Source organism: Geotrypetes seraphini, chromosome 1 (assembly GCF_902459505.1).
Source record: "Geotrypetes seraphini chromosome 1, aGeoSer1.1, whole genome shotgun sequence".
In the NCBI taxonomy this organism is placed as follows: Eukaryota; Metazoa; Chordata; class Amphibia; order Gymnophiona; family Dermophiidae; genus Geotrypetes; species Geotrypetes seraphini.
The window spans coordinates 101,686,125-101,708,598 of NC_047084.1; positions in this window are offsets into that span (position 1 = coordinate 101,686,125).

The window sequence follows — 22,474 nt, forward strand, 5'->3', positions numbered from 1 at the left end:
ATCAGCCCTGAGCCCGGCCAACTTTAGGAGAGTAGCTCAGGCAGTCCTACTTCCGTATCTAGACTATTGCAACATCCCAATGAAAGTTCTTAAGAGATTGCAGTTTCTCCAGAACACAGCAGCAAGACTGATCCTTCGCAAAACCCAGTTTGAAAGGGCCAGCCTGCTACTGGCAGAGCTACACTGGCATAATCCAATGTAAAGTCACATGTATGATCTACAAGGTTATATATGGGGAAACTCAATTGGACTATCTTCTGCCGTCATGTTTCTGTGTTTCTATCAAGAAAGCCTGGGATAGTCCACGTGGGATCTCTTAGAGAGAGGAAGAGGTAATGGTTACTGTGAATGGGGAGATTGGATGGGCCATTTGGCTTTTATCTGCCATCATGTTTCTATAACCATAAAGCTCTATGACCTCACAATGCAGGTGTCAAGAGCCTTAGCCAACAGGGAGAGGAGGAGATAATGGATGCTGCAGATGGGCAGACTGGATGGGCCATTTGGCTTTTATTTGCTATCATGTTTCTATCAGGCCACATATTACATTACATTACATTAGGGATTTCTATTCCGCCATTACTTTGCAGGTCAAGGTGGATTACAAAAGAATTATCCAAGATGTATTACAACAAGAACTTACAAAAAAAAATAAAGGGTCATTTTCAAAAAGAGTAAGAAATGGGTACGGTTATGTGTTTGGGGTAGTTGACTTTAGTGAGAGGTGGAGTTTGAGACTTGCGGTATTATTTCTTTTTTCAGAGTTTTCTTGAAGAGTATGGTCTTTATTTCTTGTAGTCGAGGGATGCCGTCAGTAGATTGGCAATTTGGTTGTCTATGGCCCAGAGCTGTAAACTGCCGCTTTCCTCTGCACGCCAAGTCCAGAGGAAATCACTCTTCGAGTCCACCTTTGAGTTCCAAGGCCCCCAAATTTGGAACTGCCTCCCGGCCTGAATATGTCAGATCCTTTCCTACCTTCAATTCAGGAAGGTACTAAAAACGCATCTATTCTTATTACAGTCCATGACTTAATCTCTGTACTGTCTGATTCACGATTCAGTGATTCCCAGTAGACAATTGTGGAGTATAAGAAACAATACGGTATGGTATGAATCAGAAGGCACTCTTTGAATCCAACCCTATGCATAACACTCCTACTTATCAACAGTTCAGCCCCAATAGCTGGATCATTTACAAAAGGCAAGAAACAAAGTCAGACCTTTGATGCTCTTAAGTGCTTTAATGGCACCTACTACCTTGTTGATAATAAAAAGAATTTCTGAATTAGTTAATACCCAATTATCTACATGAGAAGAGGCTTTCCCTCTCAGATATTCTGCTTGTTGCTTTACATTAGTCACTGTTTCTGACATTTTAAAGGGCTGCTTTTTTTTTTTTTTCTAAAATTCAGGAAACTTGCGTGAGATCATGCCGGCTTCCATTATTAATTTCCCATCGCTCCCTTTAATCCTTTAGTGTCTCCTTGCTTCTCTGTCTTAGCGTGGCGGCTTGCCAGCTCTCTGCTTTGCCTTTGTTCCGTAGCGCGCTCGCTTAAATATCCTCAATTTATTATTAATAAAATCAATCGGAGTGTGTGAATTTTGGCTTTGGCAATGATTAGTTGCTGAAAATTACCCCCCCCCCCCCCCTCTTGCCTTAATGCATTTCCCTTAGTTTGACTACATCTTCTGTATATAGCCGAGCTGTAATTTTAGTAGCAGGGCGAACGCATACTTTTAGTACAAAAGGGACAGGCTGAGCCAAAATCTCCAAGTAGGCAATGGGGTGAACGGCAAAACTAATGCTGGCGTAGCGTGGTGCTTTCGACGTGGAGCTCTATGGTGCTACGTAACACCTCTGGATGCAAGCTGAGGTATGCAAACTCAGTGCCCTGCAGGGTTGTATTTTCAGGGTGTCCCCGGTGAATACACGTGAGAAGGAGGCAGTGCATGCAAATACGAAGGCAAATCAAAACTTAAAGGCGCTCGTTAAATTACACGATGACCGGAATGGAGATAGCGAAATGTAACATACCGTATTTCTCCGAAAATAAGACAATGTCTTATATTCATTTGGGGCCCAAAAAAGGCACTAGGTCTTATTTTCAGGTAGAGCTTATTTTTTTTCATGTACATGATCATCTCTCCCTTCCTCTCCTTCATCCCAGTTCTTCCTCTTTCTTTTCCCCCACATGTGCAACATCTTTCCTCCCCTCTCACCCATCCCCTTGTGCCTTCCCTCTGCAGCATCTTTCTATCCCTCCATCCCTCTGTGCAGCAGAACCCTTCCCAAGCTTCCATCCTTCCCTCCCATTCCTCATGCAGCAGAACCCTATGCCCAGCTTCCATCCTTCCCTCCCTCCCATCCCTCTTCCAGCAAAAGCCTTGATCACCCGCCGCCGTCTCCGCCACACAGCCAAACCCCTGCTGACCCTCCCAACCGATCACTGCCGACCACGACCATAAATATCTTGCTGCAGAGGAGCGTCGGGCCAGCCGCACTCACAGGCTGCTTCGCTGGGGCCATCTGTGCACTTTTGACATCATCAGTATCGCGGCACATAGAAGGCCCCAGCGAAGCAGCCTGTGAGTGCGGCTGGCCCGACGCTCCTCTGCAGCAAGATATTTATGGTCGCAGTCAGCGGGGATCAGTTGGGAGGGAAGGATGGAGGGTCAGCGGGGGTTCGGCAGTTTGGCTGTGTGGCGGGGCAGGGCGGGGGAAGCGCGGTTGCCTATGACTAGGGCTTATTTTCGGGGGCAGGGCTTATATTAAGATCTATCCCGAAAATCATGCTAGGGCTTATTTTTGGGGAAACTCAGTATGTACTCATACATTGCCTGTTGGATAGTTTGTCCACATAGTGCAGCGCTCGGCCTTTAGTCTTGTGGCAGCAAGATTGTCGCTGCTCATGCTGACGTTAAAAAGGTATGGGGTGCAGGGGCACGCGGCAGGGGGAGGAGTGGGAAGGGGTAGAGAGGAGGAAGGGTGACGGTGCCCTGAGGAAGACTGCACCAGCACCCCTGTTACTATGCCACTAGTGGCAGGGTTCAATCGAGTGTAATTAAGAAAACAATTGTTTAACAGTTTTTCCATGAGATCCAGTTACATGCTCTAAATAATACAGTAGATGAAGTTTATTTTTTAGCATTCAGATAGAACATAAGAACATAAGCGTTGCCTCTGCCGGGTCAGACCAGGGGTCCATCGTGCCCGGCAGTCCACTCCCGCGGCGGCCCCCCAGGTCCATGACCTGAAAGTGTTCCCTACCTAACCTAAAATATCCATACCCTATTCGCTCAATGTCCTGTAAGGTAAACCTCTATCTGTACCCTGTTATCCCCTTTGCTTCCAGGAAATCATCCAGTCCCTTTTTGAACCCCAGAATTGTACTCTGTCCTATCACCTCTCCGGGAAGCGCGTTCCAGGTGTCTACCACCCGTTGAGTGAAGAAGAACTTTCTTGCATTCGTTTTGAATCTGTCTCCTCTCAGTTTTTCTGAATGACCTCTTGTTTTAGTTGTCCCTGCTAGTCTAAAGAATCTGTCCCTCTCCACCTTTTCCATGCCTTTCATGATTTTATAAGTTTCTATCATGTCCCCTCTCAGTCTCCGCTTCTTCAGGGTAAAGAGCCCCAGCCTGTCCAACCGTTCGGCATATGAAAGGTTCTCCATACCCTTTATCATCCTCGTTGCCCTCCTCTGGACCCTCTCGAGTATTGCCATGTCCTTCTTGAGGTATGGCGACCAGTATTGGACGCAGTATTCCAGATGCAGGCGCACCATTGCTCGACACAGTGGCAGGATAACTTCTTTTGTTCTGGTAGTGATAGGTTCTGTCTAAATAATAATAACTTTATTCTTTTATACCGTCGTAACCAAAAGTTCTAGGCGGTTTACACAATAAAGACAATCAGCGAAATACAATAATACAGTAAAAAAATACAAATATTTGTAAAATAGAATTTCAATAATAAAACTCACTAAGTAATAAACTTATCGAACAAAGTGGTCTAAATTAATTTCCGAAAATTGCAAAAGGATAACATAGCTTGCTGAATACATTTACCTAACCAAGATTGTTGCCTACCAGCTTGAAACGCTAGGGTCCTATCTAAGGAAGGCCAAAGCAAATGTACGGTTTCATATGTTTTAGGGTTTCATGCAAGTTTCATTGGTACCTATAGAGCAGGGGTCTCAAAGTCCCTCCTTGAAGGCCACAATCCAGTCAGGTTTTCAGGATTTCCCCAATGAATATGCATGAGATCTATGTGCATGCACTGCTTTCAATGCATATTCATTGGGGAAATCCTGAAAACCCGACTGGATTCCGGCCCTTGAGGACTGGAGTTGCCCACCTCTGGGCTAGATCAGGTGTCTTAGAGTCCCTCCTTGAGGGTCGCAATCCGGTCGGGTTTTCAGGATTTCCCCAATGAATATGCATGAGATCTATGTGCATGCACTGCTTTCAATGCAATTCATTGGGGAAATCCTGAAAACCCGACTGGATTCCGGCCCTTGAGGACTGGAGTTGCCCACCTCTGGGCTAGATCAGGTGTCTCAGAGTCCCTCCTTGAGGCTGCAATCCGGTCGGGTTTTCAGGATTTCCCCAATGAATATGCATGAGATCTACGTGCATGCACTGCTTTCAATGCATATTCATTGTGGAAATCCTCAAAACCCGACTGGATTGCAGCCCTCAAGGAGGGACTTTGAGATCCCTGCTATAGAGTATTTCATTCCGATATGATTTTTGTTGTTGTTGTTGTATTTTTAATGCATGCGTCTTTTTAAAAATAAGCTTCCAGAACTAGCCTGATAGTGCCTGATGCTAGTGTTCAAATCCTTGCATGACATGGTGCCGGGCGACATGACCTCCAAGCTTCCTCCGTACGTGTTGAACCTGTCCCTCCGCTCCCAGGACGAAATACGCCTCAAAAAGCCTCCTGGTCATACCCTTCGACTGGCAAACAGCCAAGCGACGGTCCTACTTAGGGTTAACAAACGGCCGGATTTCCCACGAAATGCCCTCCTTTTCGAGGACATGTCCAGGGGGTCCAGACAGCTTTTCAAAACCCGGTACTTTGTCTGGGTTTTCAAAAGCCTACTTTAAATTACATTGGGCAGGAGCAAATCCATGCACTTAGGGTTACCCGATGGTCAGATTCCCCCCGACATGTCCTCCTTTTTGTCCATCATTCCCAGCAGTCCTCTCATGCGGCGGCCCCCAGGTCAAAGACCAGTGCTCTAAATGAGTCCAGCCTCACCTGCGTACGTTCTAGTTTAGCAGAAACTTGTCCAACTTTGTCTTGAATCCCTGGAGGGTGTTTTCCCCTATAACATCCTCCAGAAAAGCGTTCCAGTTCTCTACCACTCTGTGGGTGAAGAAGAACTTCCTTACGTTTTTACGGAATCTATCCCCTTACAACTTTAGAGAGTGCCCTCTCGTTCTCCCTACCTTGGAGAGGGTGAACAACCTGTCTTTATCTACTTTGTCTTGAGTCCCTGGAGGGTGTTTTCCCTTATAACAGCCTCCGAAAAAGCGTTCCAGTTTTCTACCACTCTCTGGGTGAAGAAGAACTTAGTTACGTTTGTACGGAATCTATCCCCTTTCAACTTTAGAGAGTGCCCTCTCGTTCTCCCTACCTTGGAGAGGGTGAACAATCTGTCTTTATCTGCTAAGTCTATTCCCTTCAGTATTTTGAATGTTTCGATCATGACCCCTCTCAATCTCCTCTGTTCGAGGGAGAAGAGGCCCAGTTTCTCCAATCTCTCACTGTACGGCAACTCCTCCAACCCCTTAACCATCTTAGTCACTCTTCTCTGGACCCTTTCGAGTAGTACCGTGTCCTTCTTCATGTACGGTGACCAGTGCTGGATGCGTACCATGCGCATCCATGGCCCGGTACAGCGGCATGATAACCTTCTCCAATCTGTTCGTGATCCATTTCTTTATCATTTCTTGCATTTTGTTTGCCCTTTTCGCCACCGCCTCACATTGCGTGGGCAGCTTCATCGACTTGTCGATCAGAACTCCCAAGGGGGTGAAGAGGGTGGTTTAACCCTGGGTGACATGTTGGTGAAGGTGCTGGAACCCCTCTAACTCTCTGCCCCCCCCACCTCTTCCCATTCCTCCCCTCCACGCCCTCACTCCCCTTACCATCCCTCATGCCTCTAGTTGAAGTTGCTGTTCACGGCGGTCAACAAAGTGCTCTTCATGACTCTGTTGGTTCTTCCTCCAACGTCACTTCCGGGGGCCACACATAGGAAGTTATAGCAGAGGGAGAGCCGACGGGGTCACAAGGAGCACACTGTTGACCACTCTGAGCAGCAACTTCAACTAGAGCTACGTGGAGAAGGGAGGCGCGCGACAGGCGGGGTAAAGGAAGGAGCAGAGAGGGGGCAGAGACGAGGCCGGTGGAGGGGCACCACCCTTTCCCTGGCTACACCACTGTCTAGCAGTGCCTAAATTGACTTAAGCCCAGGTAGGCGTCATGCTAGGTGCTGGTTTATTAAGCCAGGGCTAATTAACCCCCCCTCCCCCATTATACAAAAATGGTAGTAGTAACAGCTCCGACACCCCTAGAATTCCTATGAGTATCGGAGCTATTACCGCCACAGCTGGAGCTAAAAAATGCACTATGGTTTTATAAAAGAGTGGGGAGTATTATTTTTTTATTATTGGTTTTTAAAATCAGTTTTTAATGAACCTTTTAATTATAAGCACCAATTAAGCTGATTAAAAAAATTAAGTTAAGCATCCACTCTAGCTGACTACCAGTAGGCGTATTTTATTGAATCTGGGCCTTAGAACTACTACTACTATTTATTATTTCTAAAGCGCTGAAAGGCGTTTGCAGCGCTGTACATTGTAACATGCAAAAGACAGTCCCTGCTGAGAAGAGCTTACAATCTAATTTAGACAGGACATTGCCACACCCTAACTCATTAACGCAGGATTAGTGTGTGAGCAATAATGATTTTATATTTTATAATTATTTATTTATACTTCGACAAAATACAGTGGTACCTTGGATTACGAGCATAGTCCGTTCCAGGAGCATGCTCGTAATCCAAAATGCTCGTTTATCAAAGCGAGTTTCCCCATAGGAAATAATGGAAACTCGCTTTGATAGGTTCCCCCCCCCCCCATGAGAACTGGCATTGCTCCCCCCGAAGGCCCCCCCCCTGCGATCCGGCACCCCCCCCCTCACGATTCGGCACCCCCCGCCGTGATCCGGCACCCCCTCCGACGCGATTGGGCACCCCCTCGCCGCGATTGGGCACCCACCCGCCGCTTCTTACCGTCATCTGGGCACCGGCACCGGCATGTCCTGTGCTTGGTGCTGGTGCCTGAAGATCGTCCTTCTCTTCTCCTGGGCCTTGAGCATCTGCGCATGCTCAAGGCCTGCGAGTTCACGTTCAGGACATGCCGGTGCTGGTGCTGGTGCCCAGATGATGGTAAGAAGCGGCGGGGGGGTGCCCAATCACGTCGGGGGGGGGGGGTGCCGGATCACGGGAGAGGGGAGGGTGCCGGATCATCGGGAGGGGGGGGGGGGCGCTCGTAAATCGAGCCACGCTCGGTTTTCGAGGCGCCAATTTTGCAAATGTTTTGCTCGTCTTGCAAAACACTCGCAAACCGGTGCACTCGTAAACCGATGTACCACTGTACAACCATTGATCCATAAAGAGTCTATCTCAAATATTATTGCATTACATTAGAGATTTCTATTCCGCCATTACCTTGCGGTTCAAGGCGGATTACAAAAGAGATTATAAAACAAATTTGTCATTTCCAAGCATCATCTAATATTCAAATTATAAAGACTCTTAAATCGTCCACATTTTTTTGGAGAGAAAATTCACATTCCAGAGGGAATGGTATAACTATACAACCTTTTTAAACAAAGAAGATTATAATAATAGCTCACCCTCTTTATTTATCTGGACCAGCTGACCCCCTTTCCTTCCAGGAAAAATTGTAATTGGAAAGGCTCATGAAAACATAGGAATTCAGATCCAAAAAGATCACACATTTAACCCCAAATGATTTAACATTCTCTTTCATTACTAGGAATCTCTTCCTTCTTGAGACATCCTTCTTGAGACATCCAGAAATATTCAAGAAAGAGACTTCTTTAAGCCTATAAAAAAGCAAAAGAAGTGTTTCTTTATCTTGTTGAAATACAAATATCGCAAGAAGCGTACGGAGAATAAGTTCTTCCTCTGAGGTTTCCAAAATTTTGGAAAGGTCATAAGAACATAAGCAATGCCTCTGCTGGGTCAAACCTGAGGTCCATCGCGCCCAGCAGCCCACTCACGCGGCAGCTCAATAGGTCCAGGACCTGTGCAGTGATCCTCTATTTATACCCTTCTATCCCCCTTTCCAGCAGGAAATTGTCCAATACTTTCTTAAACTCCAATACCGTACTCTGCCCTATTACGTCCTCTGGAAGCGCATTCCAGGTGTCCACCACACGTTGGGTAAAGAAGAACTTCCTAGCATTCGTTTTGAATCTGTCCCCTTTCAGCTTTTCCGAATGCCCTCATGTTCTTTTATTATTTGAAAGTTTGAAGAATCTGTCCCTCTCTACTCTCTCTATGTCCTTCATGATCTTGTAAGTCTCTATCATATCCTCTCTAAGTCTCCTCTTCTTCAGGGAAACGAGTCCCAGTTTCTCCAATCTTTCTCTATCTCTCTCTCTTTTTCTCTCTCCCTTTCTCTCTCTCTTTCTGTCCCTCTCTACTCTCTCTATGTCCTTCATGATCTTGTAAGTCTCTATCATATCCCCTCTAAGTCTCCTCTTCTCCAGGGAAAAGAGACCCAGTTTTTCAATCTTTCTCTTTCTATCTCTCTCTCTTTCTGTCTCTCTCCCTTTCTCTCTCTCTCTTTCTGTTTCTCTCCCTTTCTCTCTCTTTCTTTCTCTCTCTCTCTCTTTCTGTTTCTCTCCCTTTCTCTCTCTTTCTTTCTATCTCTCTCCCTTGCTCTCTCTCTTTCTGTCCCTCTCTACTCTCTCTATTCCCTTCGTGATCTTGTAAGTCTCTATCATATCCCCTCTAAATCTCCTCTTCTCCAGGGACTAGAGACCCAGCTTCTCCAATCTCTCAGCGTATGAGAGGTTTTCCATCCCCTTTATCAGACGCGTTGCTCTCCTCTGAACCCTCTCGAGTAACGCCATGTCCTTCTTAAGGTACGGTGACCAATATTGGACGCAATATTCCATAGGACACAAAGTTGAAACCTGAGGCAAAACAGCAGATTTAGAAGAAGAAGGTTTTGTTTAACTGAAATAGGCAAAAAATATATTTTATGTAGCGGATGTAGCCCATTATTGGGATTTTTAAATACGTCTTTCAGAAATTTGTAAAAAAGCTCTTTTAGGGACATTGTAAGTGTTTCTAGGAAAGTTCAACAATCTTAAATTCAACGGTTTTCAACTTTCCTTAACAACACTAAGGGCTCCTTTTATCAAGGTGCGCAAGTGGGGTTAGCGCGTCGGACATTTCATCACGCGCAAACACCCGCGGCAAGCCTCGTCAATGCAGGCATTAGTGACTAGCACGGCAGGCGGTTTAACGCGCGGTATTCCGCGCGTTAAACCCCTACCGGAGCTTGATAAAAGGACCCCTAAAGGCTCCTTTTACAAAGGTGTGTTAGGGCCTTAACGCACGGAATAGCATACGTTAGCCGCTACCGCCTCCTCTTAAACAGGCAGTAGTTTTTCAGGTAGCGGGCACTAAAAATGCTAGCACACCTTTGGAAAAGGAGCCCTAATTTGTCCTGAATATTAGAGCATTAATGATTTTGAATGGCCTGAAGTCATAATGCCGTTGTACAGGGCCATGGTGAGACCTCATCTGGAGTACTGTGTGCAATTCTGGAGGCCACATTACAGTAAAGATGTGCGCAGAATTGAATCGGTTCAGCGGACGGCCACCAGGATGATCTCGAGGCTCAAGGGTCTCTCGTACGAAGAGAGACTGAACAAATTGCAGCTCTACACTCTTGAGGATCGTAGGGAGAGGAGAGACATGATCGAAACATTTAAGTACCTCACGGGACGTGTCGAAGTGGAAGATGATATTTTCTTTCTCAAGGGACCCTCGACCACAAGAGGGCACCCGCTCAAACTCAGGGGCGGAAAATTTCATGGTGACACCAGAAACTATTTCTTCACAGAGAGAGTGGTTGATCATTGGAACAAGCTTCCAGTGCAGGTGATCGAGGCAGACAGCGTGCCAGACTTTAAGAATAAATGGGATACCCATGTGGGATCCCTACGAGGGTCATTAGGGCATAGACAGGGGGTGGGTAAGCAGAGTGGGCAGACTTGATGGGCTGTAGCCCTTTTCTGCTGTCATCTTCTATGTTTCTATGTGAAATACTAACAAAGACTACGTGTGAATCAATTGGATTGAGAAAACAACAGGGACTTGTATGTATAGGACATGCGCTAATGGCGTTAGCAAGCTTTGCTCCTGGTTATGCTTGCTTTGACCTTCCGCCTGCATGATTCTTCCTCTTGATCAGTGGTTCCCAAACCTGTCCTGGAGGACCCCCAGGCCAGTCGGGTTTTCAGGATAGCCCTAATGAATATGCATGGAGCAGATTTGCATGCCTGGCACCTCCATTATATGCAGATCGCTCTCATGCATATTCATTAGGGTTATCCTGAAAACCCGACTGGCCTGGGGGTCCTCCAGGACAGGTTTGGGAACCACTGCTCTTGATGTCGAGGAGGAGGGTATTGGAATATCTTTTGGAAGATTGGATGATTTGTTTGTTCACTTGTTGGATTTTTGATCATCGGTGTGTGACTTTTTTGCATTTGCACTCTATTCACTTTGATGTTTTTTTGAATCAAATTGCACTTGAACTTTTGGACTTTTGCTCTGGTTTGACTCTGTTTTTGTTGGACGGCTCAGGATTCCACTCGCCTTGGTTTGACTGCTGAGGCGACTTCCATTGACTTGGTTCATAGACAACGGCGCGAAAGACAAAGGCGCGCGCCGAAGAAAATTACAGTTTTTAGGGGTTCCGACAGGGGGTTTTGTTGGGGAACCCACCCACTTTATTTAATAGACATCGCGCCGGCGTTATGGGGGGTTTGGGGGTTGTAACCCTCCACATTTTACTGTAAACTTAACTTTTTCCTAAAAACAGGGAAAAAGTGAAGTTTTCATTAAAATGTGGGGGGTTACAACCCCCCAAACCCCCCCACAATGCCCCCACAATGCGGCGCGATGTCTATTAAGTAAAGTGGGGGGGTTCCCTCCCCACGCCCCCCCGTTGGAGCCCTAAAAACTGTAATTTTGAGCGGTGCGTGCCTCTGCGCTGCGCTCAATTGTCTGGGCGCGCCTTTGTCCCGGCGCGCTTTTGACCTGACACCCATTGACTTATTTGAGATAAGTGACATGAATTTTATTACTTATGTATGCAGTGGACTCCTTCGCCGTTTTTTCTAATATTTGCCTTTGTTATACACTGTCTTTTGTCTTTTTTTTTTTTTTTGTGTGTGTATGTTTGTGTGTCTGGTATGTTTACTTTTTAATGATTGATAATGTAATAAATAAATTTGATGATATTTAAATCTTTAATATATGATGTTAGTAATAATAACTTTTGAATATATTTTTAATACATATACCTTTTGGGTTAGTACTGGTTTACTCTGACATAACTTTTGTATGAGTTTAGATTATGTTTTAACAAGTGGATTCTTTGAGTTAGTTGAGTAACATTAGTGCCTGTCCATTAATGGGGGGAAAAAAATTTGCCATTTTACTGCTGCAATAAATATGGCCTTAGTGCATGGGGAAAACCCAAGTAAGGGTGTACTAAGGCTGCTTCATAAAGCACTCCTTAGACCTTAATAATTTTTCAATTCCACTGACGTATGAGGCGGTCATATGTGGAACGTTATTACATGTTAAAACCCCTATGGATCGATATAAATGCCGTCTTTTTCTTGTCATGACTGGGATGGCCATGCAGATGGTATCCCGAAACTGGAAGAACTATGACCGCCTAAATTTTCCTTTTTGGTGGGCAAATTTATGCTCCTGCTATAGATATGTAAAAATGAATGCTGATAGTTTGGGGCACAGTAATTTATTTAAATTGGTTTGGGGCCCGTTAACATCATATATTACTTTACTATAGTAGGACTGATTATTAGACATTTTTGTTGATTTTTGTACATATCCAGGGAAGGGTGGGGAGGGGGAAGATATTTCTGTCCTAATTTTGACCTTTGAGTATTTACATGTGGGGTGGGTGGGAGGTTGGGAGGGCATTATTAATTAGAATAGGGTAAGGTTATTGGAAAAATCTATGTTTCTGTGTTATATTGAATAATCACGGCGTGGGTGGGTGGGAGAAGATGGTTTGGTTATGTATATTTGTAAGTTGAATGTGCTTTTGTTGACTAATTGTATGTAATTTATCTGTATATTGCACTATTGCAGTTTGGAAAATCAATAAAGAATTTAAAAAAAAAAAAAAATTTCTCTGAGATTATTTTTCATGTTTTAATTGTTCCAGCCGCTAGAAAAATATATGCTGTGGGGCTCATAATAATAATAATAATAAAAACCATCTAAAAAGTGGTCTAAATGGGTACTTGGACGATCAAAAAGCCTGATCGTCCAAGTACCCATAATCAAAGCTGGTTTTAGACGTATCTAAAACCAGCTTTGGCCTTTCCCCTGCCTCTAAACGCAAGGAGAGAAACGAGGCTTTTTTAGAGGAGGGGAAAGGGAGGGAGGTGGGCCGACCTAGACCTAGGCGTGCAACAGGTATAACCAAAACTTTAGGCAGGTTGCCTAGTTGGCATGTATACGTTTTGTCTTAGACCAAGTCGAAACAGGTATAAGTGCTGAAAAAGGGGTCGCTGAGCTGATGGCAGATGGCAGCTGCTCAATCTCTCCTGTCGTGGTTTATGGCAGTTCGGGTAGAGGGGTGATCGCATCACGGCAGGGGATATAACCAATCTCTCCTGCTGCAATGCCTCAGCCCCCCTACAAGATCAGGCAGGAGGAAGCCCAAGCCCTCCTGCCCAGATGACTCCCCTACCCCTATACCCACTAAGATCCCAGGCCCTCCTGCCCTTGGCGCACCCCCCCTCCCACAATTTCCCTCCTTGAACCCACGATCTGCCCCTACCCGCCGATCCCGTGACCCCCTCAAACCCTTCTACCCCAACCCCCCTCTCCGTACCTGTAAATACGTTGGACAGACGGACGGGTCCCAAGCCCATCTGTCTGGCAAGCCCGCCATCCGTAGAATGGTGGACCTTAGGGCCTGATTGGCTCAGGTGCCTCAAACCCCGCCTACAGGCGGGGCCTGAGGCGCCTGAGCTAATTGGCATCGGCCCAGTAGCCTTAGGACCCTCCTGTGGGCGGGGCCTTAGGCACATGGGCCCAACCCAGGCTTGGGCTCCCTCCTGCCCAGATCGTAGTCGGGGGGCTTGCGGTTCGAAGGGGCAGGAGGGCTTGGGCTCCCTCCTGCCCGGATCGTTGTCGGAGGAGGGGGGTGGAATCTGTAACTGGTGTTGTTTTTGACAGATACCGGTTACATAATCTAGCTTTTAGGCAAAGGACTGGCTTTTCCTTTGCCTAAAAACCCTTTTTTTGGACGTTTGGGGCTTAGGCTTTTTTTAGGTTGATTATATGGTATAAGTTTAGACGTATTGGTGGTCTGGGCGTTTAAACAGCTGAACGTAGAGGCAGGCCATTATCAAAAAATACCTCCTTTTGGACTTTTTTTTTTGATAATGGACATTTTCCCTGCTTCTACTTTGAACGTTTAGGGCCTTAGGCCAAAAGGGGACTTAGACTTTTTTTTGATTATGCCCCTCTGTGTACTCTGTGTATCTTTCATCATCTGGAACTGAAGATAAATATTAAATGGATTCCATTGGAACTGTCCCTAAAATTATGGACCTTGTCCAAGCACAGTTGCCAGATATCTCAAACTGTTCTCAGAACACGACAAATAGTTTTGGAAATGACGACCATGGTTGTGATTCTCCGGGGACGGTTGCTGCCAGATATGGCGCGTTTCCATCCAAGCAACAAAACTGTTTGGTGCCTTTTTTCTTTTAACTGTCCTGCTAATGAGGTTTCAGTTGCTATTTATACTGCGGCTGAATCTTCCCTTTTCGTTCCATTACTGTTGGAGATAGTCCAATCTGAAATTAATGTTCAGGGAGCTGTGATCCATGAAACTCAAGCCTAGTGATTTCTGATTCACATTTATTTTCTTGATCTAACCCTTTGAACAAGATTTAAGTCATGCATTGGTAATGAAATTGACTTTTGACCATACTTTAAGAGTTATCCCTCTCTGGAACTCGCCAGAGGCAACTATATACGACCTTTCTTTATGGAATAACATTAAGAAAATATTGGGAAAGTGAAAAATGAAACATGGCATTTTATGAACAGACTGGTTAGACCAAGTGGTCTGTATCTGTTTTTTAAAAACATCTTTTTGTTTGTTTCTCTGGAACCCCATCCACATAAAAACATAAGAATAATCTTACTGGGTCAGACCAATGGTCCATCAAGCCCTATAGCCCGTTCTCACGGTGGCCAATCCAGGTCACTGGTACCTAGCCAAAACCCAAAGAGTAGCAATATTCCATGCTACCGATCCAGGGCAAGCAGTGGTTTCCCCCATGTCTTTCTCAATAACAGACTATAGGATGTTAGGCATGATTAAGAAGGGGATCACGAGTAGGTCAGAAGATGTCATAATGCCACTTTACAGAACAATGGTCAGACCACACTTGGAATACTGTGTCCAACACTGGTCTCCATACCTAATGAAGGATAAAATTCTGTTGGAGAGGGTGCAGAAGCGAGCCACGAAACTAGTCAAAGGCATGGAGAATTTAAGCTACAAGGAACGCCTCGGAAAACTGGGACCGTTCACCCTCGAAAAGAGAAGACTGTGTGGGGATCTGATAGAGACTTTTAAAATATTAAAAGGATTTGACCAAATTGACCAGGAAGCAGCATTACTGACATTTTCAGATGTGACACGGACAAGAGGTCATAGCCTGAAACTGAATGGCAGCAGGTTCAGGACAAATGTCAGGAAGTTCTGTTTCACACAAAGAGTGGTGGGCGCTTGGAATGCTCTCCCGGAGGAGGTGGTGGCAGAGACTAGTGTTCAGGGTTTCAAACGCAAGTTGGATGCACACCTTTTTGCAAATCATATTGAGGGATACGGGAAATCCGGGTCTCCAACAAGGAGCACCTAAATGGGCCTCCGCGTGTGCGGATCGCCGGACTAGATGGACCTTGGTCTGATCCGGTGAAGGCGTTTCTTATGCTCTTATGACTTTTCCTCCAGGAACTTGTCCAGACCTATCCGCTCTTACCACATCCTCTGGCAACGCATTCCAGAGTTTAACTATTCTCCGAGTGAAAAAAAAAAAAAATGTCCTCCTATTGGTCTGAAGAGTATTTATCTGTAACTTCATCAAGTGTCCCCTAGTCTTTGTCATTTTGGACAGAGTGAAAAATCGATCCACTTGTACCCACTCTACTCCACTCAGCCATGTGTTTTTGCTGCACGAGTCCTTTTGCATAACTTCATTTATCTACAAATTAACACATAGGCCCTCTTTTACAAAGGCGCGCGCTAAACAGAATAGAACGCCTTAGTGAAAGAGGGGGATAGTAAATGATGGCAGATAAAGACCCTCATGGTCCGTCTAGTCTGCCTAACAGACACATTCAATATCAAACCAATAGTATTATTACATTATATTGACTAAGTTCTATTATAAGATATCTTCCCCTCCCCCACTGAGATAAACCAGACCTGCACTAATACAATAAGAATGTGTTATTAAATACACAGACCTGCTCCGGATCCATCCTTGCCATTTTCAGAGCTCAGAGTGTAATAAAGTCTACCCTGCACATAGGGGCGTAGTAAGGGTGGGGTGGGGTGTGTGCTGTCTTTCGGGGGGGCACTGGCACCTCTTATCCTCTCCATCCATCACCCCCTGTACCTCTTTAAAAGTTCACCAGTGCGAGCAGTATCTTCCGCTTGCCGCTCACGCCGACCTCGGCTCCCTTCAAAGAAGGTTTGGATAGGTACCTGGAGGACAAAGGGATTGAGGGGTACAGATAGGAGTAGAGGTAGGTTATAGGGATAGGATTAGAGGCAGTTACAAAATTAGTCAGGGGCACTGTTCAGGCAATTAGGCCTGATGGGCCGCCACGGGTGCGGACCGCTGGGCAAGATGGACCTCTGGTCTGCCTCAGCGGAGGCAGCTTCTTATGTTATTATGTTCTTATGTTACTTGCTGGTCACAGGACCAGGACGTGACGTCAGAAGCAGTCGCATCGTGAGGGTGAGAGGACCCTGGGGCGGTGGCGCCCTTCCGCCGCCCTTTGCTCTGCCTCCCCCCACCCCATCCCCTCCTGCCTCGATTCTCTTTGACATTCACAGAACATGCCAGCGTCGGCTCTTCCTCTGACATCATGGGTGTCCAGGAAGTGACATCAGAGGAAGAGCCGACGTTAGCGTGAGGAGCAAGTCGGGGCTGCTGTTCGCGCTGTGAACATTAAAGAGGTATGAGGGAAAGGGCGCACACTCACAGTAGTGGGGGGGGGGTGAAAGAGTGGGGGGGACAATCCGCCCCTCCCCCTTACTACGCAACTGGTCAGAAGGGCGCCCTGTGAGCAGAATGTGAAAGGTGTTACTAGTGCCGGCAAACATTTCTAGAGACACGTGGTAGGCGGAAAGCTAGGTAGCGTGGCAGAGAAGAGTGGGGGGTGCATGGCACGGCGATACTGGGTACCACCCATTGCCTGTAATGGCCCTACGTCCTAGCTCATCCTGATCTGTGCTGCCACATATAAGGGACACAGACCATAGGCGTCGGAACGGGGGAGGGCACGGGGATCATGGCCTCCCCAAAGATTGGTGTTCGCCTTCCCACCCGCTTGCGGGTGTTCTAATTTTAAATCTTCGGGCACCTGCCACGTCCATGAGGAAGCCTGCCCCGGAAGCTGCCTGAAGACTTACAATTAGAACGCCGGGAGGAGGTGGGTGGGGAGTCAGGAGCTGGGGAGAGACTACGCCTACGCTGTAGGGTTCCACCGGGGCTAGGGCGGAGCTCCCGGGCCACCCTCAAACCATGCAGCCTTCCGACGTCTCTGACACAGACCACAGAAGTCTGTCCGGTATTGGCTTCAATTCCCCACTCCTTGAGCTGCCGTTTAGGGACCTCAGCTGGGTATCCTAAATGAACTAATAGCCATTGATCTGTCATGTTTCAATACTATCCTCTGTCTATTTACGGATCATGTGTGTCTATCCCGCATATTGAACGCCATCACTGTTTTTGGCTCCGCCTCTTCTACCAGGGGGGCATTCCAGGTATCCACCCCCCTCTCCATGAAAAAAATATTTCCCTTTGTTACGCCTAACCCCCTCTTTTACAAAGGCGCACTAAGCTTTTTAGCGCGCAGTAAAAACACACGCTAAATGCTAACGCGTGCATGTTGTCCGATGGACACGTTAGCGGTTAGCGCACGTGTTGATTTGGCGTGTGCTAAATCCGTGTTAAAACGTTTAGCGCATGCTAAATCAACAGGATAACATGCACATTTTAGAGTTTAGCGCGTGCTAATATTTACCATGTGCTAAAAAGCATAGCGCGCCTTGGTAAAAGAGGGCCTAAGTCTACTTACTCTGTGACCTCATATTAACCCCCTCTTTTACCAAGGCGCGCTATGCTTTTTAGCACGTGGTAAATATTAGCACGCGCTAAACTCTAACATGTGCATGTTATCCTGTTGATTTAGCATGCGCTAAACGCATGCTAAAACGCTTAGCGCGCCTTTGTAAAAGAGGGCCTAAGGCCTAGATTCATAAAGCCTACCTTTGCTGGGCGATCCGTGGCGGAGTCTTCTTGGGCGATCGATTCAGCAAGCCTCCTCATGCAAATTAATACAATCGGAGGCACGCCCCCACAGTCGCTGAACGGATCGCTGCAGAGCGACTGGGACGCCTGCGTGGACCATCTTATTATCCTACTAGTCTTTAAGCCCGTTACATTAACGGGTGCTAGAATAGATGTGTCTTTCTCTCTCTCTCTCTCTCCTTGGCTGCTTTCTGTCTGTCTCTTTTTCCTCCGCTGTCCACCAGCACCCCTTGCCAGCTCCCCCTGTCCAGCAGTAGCCCTTCTCCCTTCCTTTTATGTCCCCCGTGTCCAGCAGCACCTATTCCGTGCTCCCCCTGTCCCTCTTCCCTGCTCCCCAATCTATCAGCACCTCTTCTGTGCTCCCCCCTGTCCCTCTTCCCTGCTCCCCAGTCCATCAGCACCTCTTTTGTGCTCCCCCTGTCCCTCTTCCCTTCCCCCCGGTCCATCAGCGCCCCTTACCTACTCCCCCTGTCCAGCATGTTCGTTTGCAGGCTGGTGAGGATAGCGGCCAGCTGTAGCGAACCTCGCAGGCCGCTATGCACCTCACTAGCAAGTTCCCTCTGACGCGATCGTGTACGTCAGAGGAAACGTGCTACTGAGGTGCTGAGCGGCCTGCGAAGTTTGTTACAGGCAGCCACTATTCTCACCAGGCTCCTTTGAAGAGCGGCGTCGGCAGCGGTACTGGGCGGCGATGATGCGGCTCTGGCGCCGCTAGGAGAGAGCTTGCCTGCAGCTTCCTCCAGTAGCAGCGGTTGGTGAGTGAGGTCGGGAGGAGGGGAGTGGCCAGAGTGTTCCCTGCCGCCGGGTTCTAAAATGGAACACGGCCACGGATCACACACCACGGCGGCAGGGAACACGAAACCCTTAGGGTTTTATTATATAGGATAGATGGGAGGGAGAGGGGGATCGAGGAGGCTAGATCCAAGGCTGGGCCAGCAAAGAGCAGACCCATGCAGATCCCCTAGCCAGAACACAAAACGCGCCCCGACTCTCCTGCTCTCTGCTGCCCTCCCCCGCAGTGCTAGCCTGTGGTTTTAAAGCGGGGCTGCACTGCGGGGGAGGGCGGCAGAGAGCAGGAGAGTCAGGGCAACACTTTTCCCCCTGAGAGAAGCGGGCTTGCTGCTTAAATACACGAGGCAGGCAGAGAGTAGGGTTTTTTTTTTCTGGGCTGCAGGGCTGGTATTTCAGTGCGGGAGAGAGCAGGAAAGGAGTGAGCGACTGGTCCTCATCAGTCGCTTGGTTGAATCACCGCCTTCCAAGGTTTGCAGGCCATTTCCCTCATTTGCGAGCGCGGATCGGATCGGGCGCGAACAGGATCGGCCCGAAGGTTAGTGAATCGAGTCGGGGGTCGCAAACCGATTGGCACACGATCGGTTTGCTTAATGAATCCAGCCCCGAGTCCTCTAGTTATACTGCTTCTCTGCGCATATCTACGTATCTCAATGATATACGATTAACTTACAGGCTGTGCGCCACCGATTTACATAGAGATTTTTAAAATGCAGGGAAATATGCAGATATTGAAGAAAGAAGTGTCATAAATCCATTTTATCTCTACATTTGGCCTGTGAATTTTTGTGCAACTTCCAAATAAGGCCAAAAATACACAAAAAAAATGACTTTGACAGTGACATGGGTTAGAGTTAACATACCCGAGATGACATCTGCCTGTTTTTTTTTTTTTTTTCATTTCTATCAGAGTATGTGGAAAGATCAAAGCGTAGTCTGCAGTCTGGTGGTTAATTAGTTTATCATGTCATCGCCTTTGTCAGGTTCTTTTCATCTTTTCCATCTCTATAGGACGACATCAGTTCTTCACTTGACCTTTTCAATTTAGGTAAAATTATAAAACTTTCAAATTAATAATTTTGAATAATGGTTTTATGTTCATTTCACGACCTGTCAAGATCGCCGAGTGCCTGCACTTCGACGTTGGCAATCAAGTGCCAACGCAAAAGGAAATGTACGGTTGCCACAAGGCGCCTAAAATGGAAGTTTTTCTGAATAGGACAACACTTATCATGCGAGTTAATAAAAGACAGAAGAGGGAGAAAGTGTATAATTAATAAAATAAAATAAAAAAAAATACAGGCTAATATAGATATGCCTGGGAATATGGACGGCTTTTCAAAATGAAGCAGACGGCACAGTGCGCAGCGGCTACTAAGAAGGCAAATAGAATGCTAGGCATCATCAAAAAGGGTATTCAACCAGAACGAAAGAAGTTATCTTGCCATTGTATCGAGCGATGGTGCGTCCGCATCTGGAATACTGCGTCCAATATTGGTCGCCGTACCTTAAGAAGGATATGGCGATACTCCAGAGGGTTCAGAGGAGAGCGACGCGTCTGATAAAAGGGATGGAAAACCTTTCATACGCTGATAGATTGGAGAAACTGGGTCTCTTTTCCCTGGAGAAGAGGAGACTTAGAGGGGATATGATAGAGACTTACAAGATCATGAAGGGCATAGAGAGAGTGGAGAGGGACAGAAAGAGAGAGAGAAAGGGAGACAGAGAGAAATAGAGAGATAGATAGAAAGAAAGGGAGAGAGACAGAAATAGAGAGAGAAAGGGAGAGAGATAGAGAAAGATTGGAGAAACTGGGACTCTTTTCCCTGAAGAAGAGGAGATTTAAAGGGGATATGATAGAGACTTACAGGATTATGAAGGGCATAGAGAGAGTAGAGAGGGACAGATTCTTCAAACTTTCGAAAAATAAAAGAACAAGAGGAAATTCGGAAAAGTTGAAAGGGGACAGATTCAAAACGAATGCTAGGAAATTCTTCTTTACCCAACGTGTGGTGGACACCTGGAATGCGCTTCCAGAGGGCGTAATAGGGCAGAGTACGGTACTGGGGTTCAAGAAGGAATTGGACAATTTCCTGCTGGAAAAGGGGATAGAGGGGTATAGATAGAGGGTTACTGCACAGGTTCTGGACCTGTTGGGCCGCCACGTGAGAGGACTGCTGGGCACAATGGACCTCAGGTCTGACCCAGTAGAGGCATTTCTTATGTTCTTAACTCAGCACTTTGTCTGGGTATTGAAAAGCTTCCCGACACAATCGCGTCGGAAGGAGCATCCGCGCATGCATGGACGCAATGCGGCGACGTCATGCACATGCACGTGTCGTGTCCGCACATGCTTGGATGCCGTCTGGGGGCGGGGCTGGGGGGAAGATCAGGGCAGGACAGAGACAGAACTGGGCGGTCCTGTGGGCGTGGCCATGGGTCCAGATTTTCCTGATAACCCTAAATATAGATCAACTGCGTGACACAGTTTGAGATTCTATGATAATAATTCTTCAGAGAGATTAGACAGAGAAGAAGTTTAAAGAACTTACCCCCCCCCCCACGCACCTTTTTACAAAACTGTAGCGTGATTTTGAGCGCCGGCCGTGGCGTTAACAGCTCCGACGCTCATAGAATTCCTGCTGCTGTGGCCGGCGCTAAAACCACACTACGGTTTTGTAAAAGGGGGGAGGGAGGTTTAGTAAAAACTTTTCCTGATCAAGTACACTGTTGAAATATTGCGTAAGATGCATGTTCCAACTAGAGAATGACACGGTGACAAAATTCATCACCGTTCCCGTCCCCACGGATAACCGCAGGAAACCATCTTCATGTCATTCTTTAAGGAGAGAGGGAAGAATCAGAGTTTGAATGGCCACAACCACTGACCCGCAAGCTTTGCTTTGAAGAATGCTAGTGTAGAAGGACCGAGGTTGAAACAGACACTACAGAATGACAGTCTCTGGTATCCAGAGCAGATATTGTGATGTCATAATGCCTCATTCCACCAGTGCCTAAGAGCCAATCACATCAGTGATGTCACAATGGCTTCATTATCCTTGGCTCACATAAGAATCAGAGTATGAATGGCCACAACCACTGACCCGCAAGCTTTGCTTTGAAGAATGCTGGTGTAGAAGGACCGAGGTTGAAATAGACACTAGAAAATGACATGAGATTATTTCCTGCGGTTATCCGTGGGGACGGGAACGGTGATGAATTTTGTCACCGTGTCATTCTCTAGTTCCAACTAACTCTGCCATTTTTATGTCCAGCATGTCACCCTTCCTGACTGGTGAAAATAGATGAACACTGTATAAAAATTGTTTTGCAGCTGGTCTTTCCTAGGAAAAAACAAAAAAGAGTTTGTATCTAATAAGAGGACATGTTTTCAAGATCCACATTGAGCCTTTTTTTTTTTTTTTTTTTTAATCTCTCAAATTAATTATACTCTTTAAAAGTGGCAAGATATGAATCCTGGCATAGTTCGGTAGCTGGGAAAGTCTTAAGCAGCATTGGCTGTGATGCCAAAGGACAGTGGAGCCCCAGATAGGGTTACTCTATGGCTCCAGAAAAAGGAGGACGGATTGAGGCATCCGGGTTTTACATTACATTACATTACATTACATTAGTGATTTCTATTCCGCTTGTGCCTTGCGGTTCTAAGCGGATTACAAGTTAGAGGACTGGACATTTCCAGTAGCATTGCAGTACATGTAATCAAGAGTGTGTCCAGTTA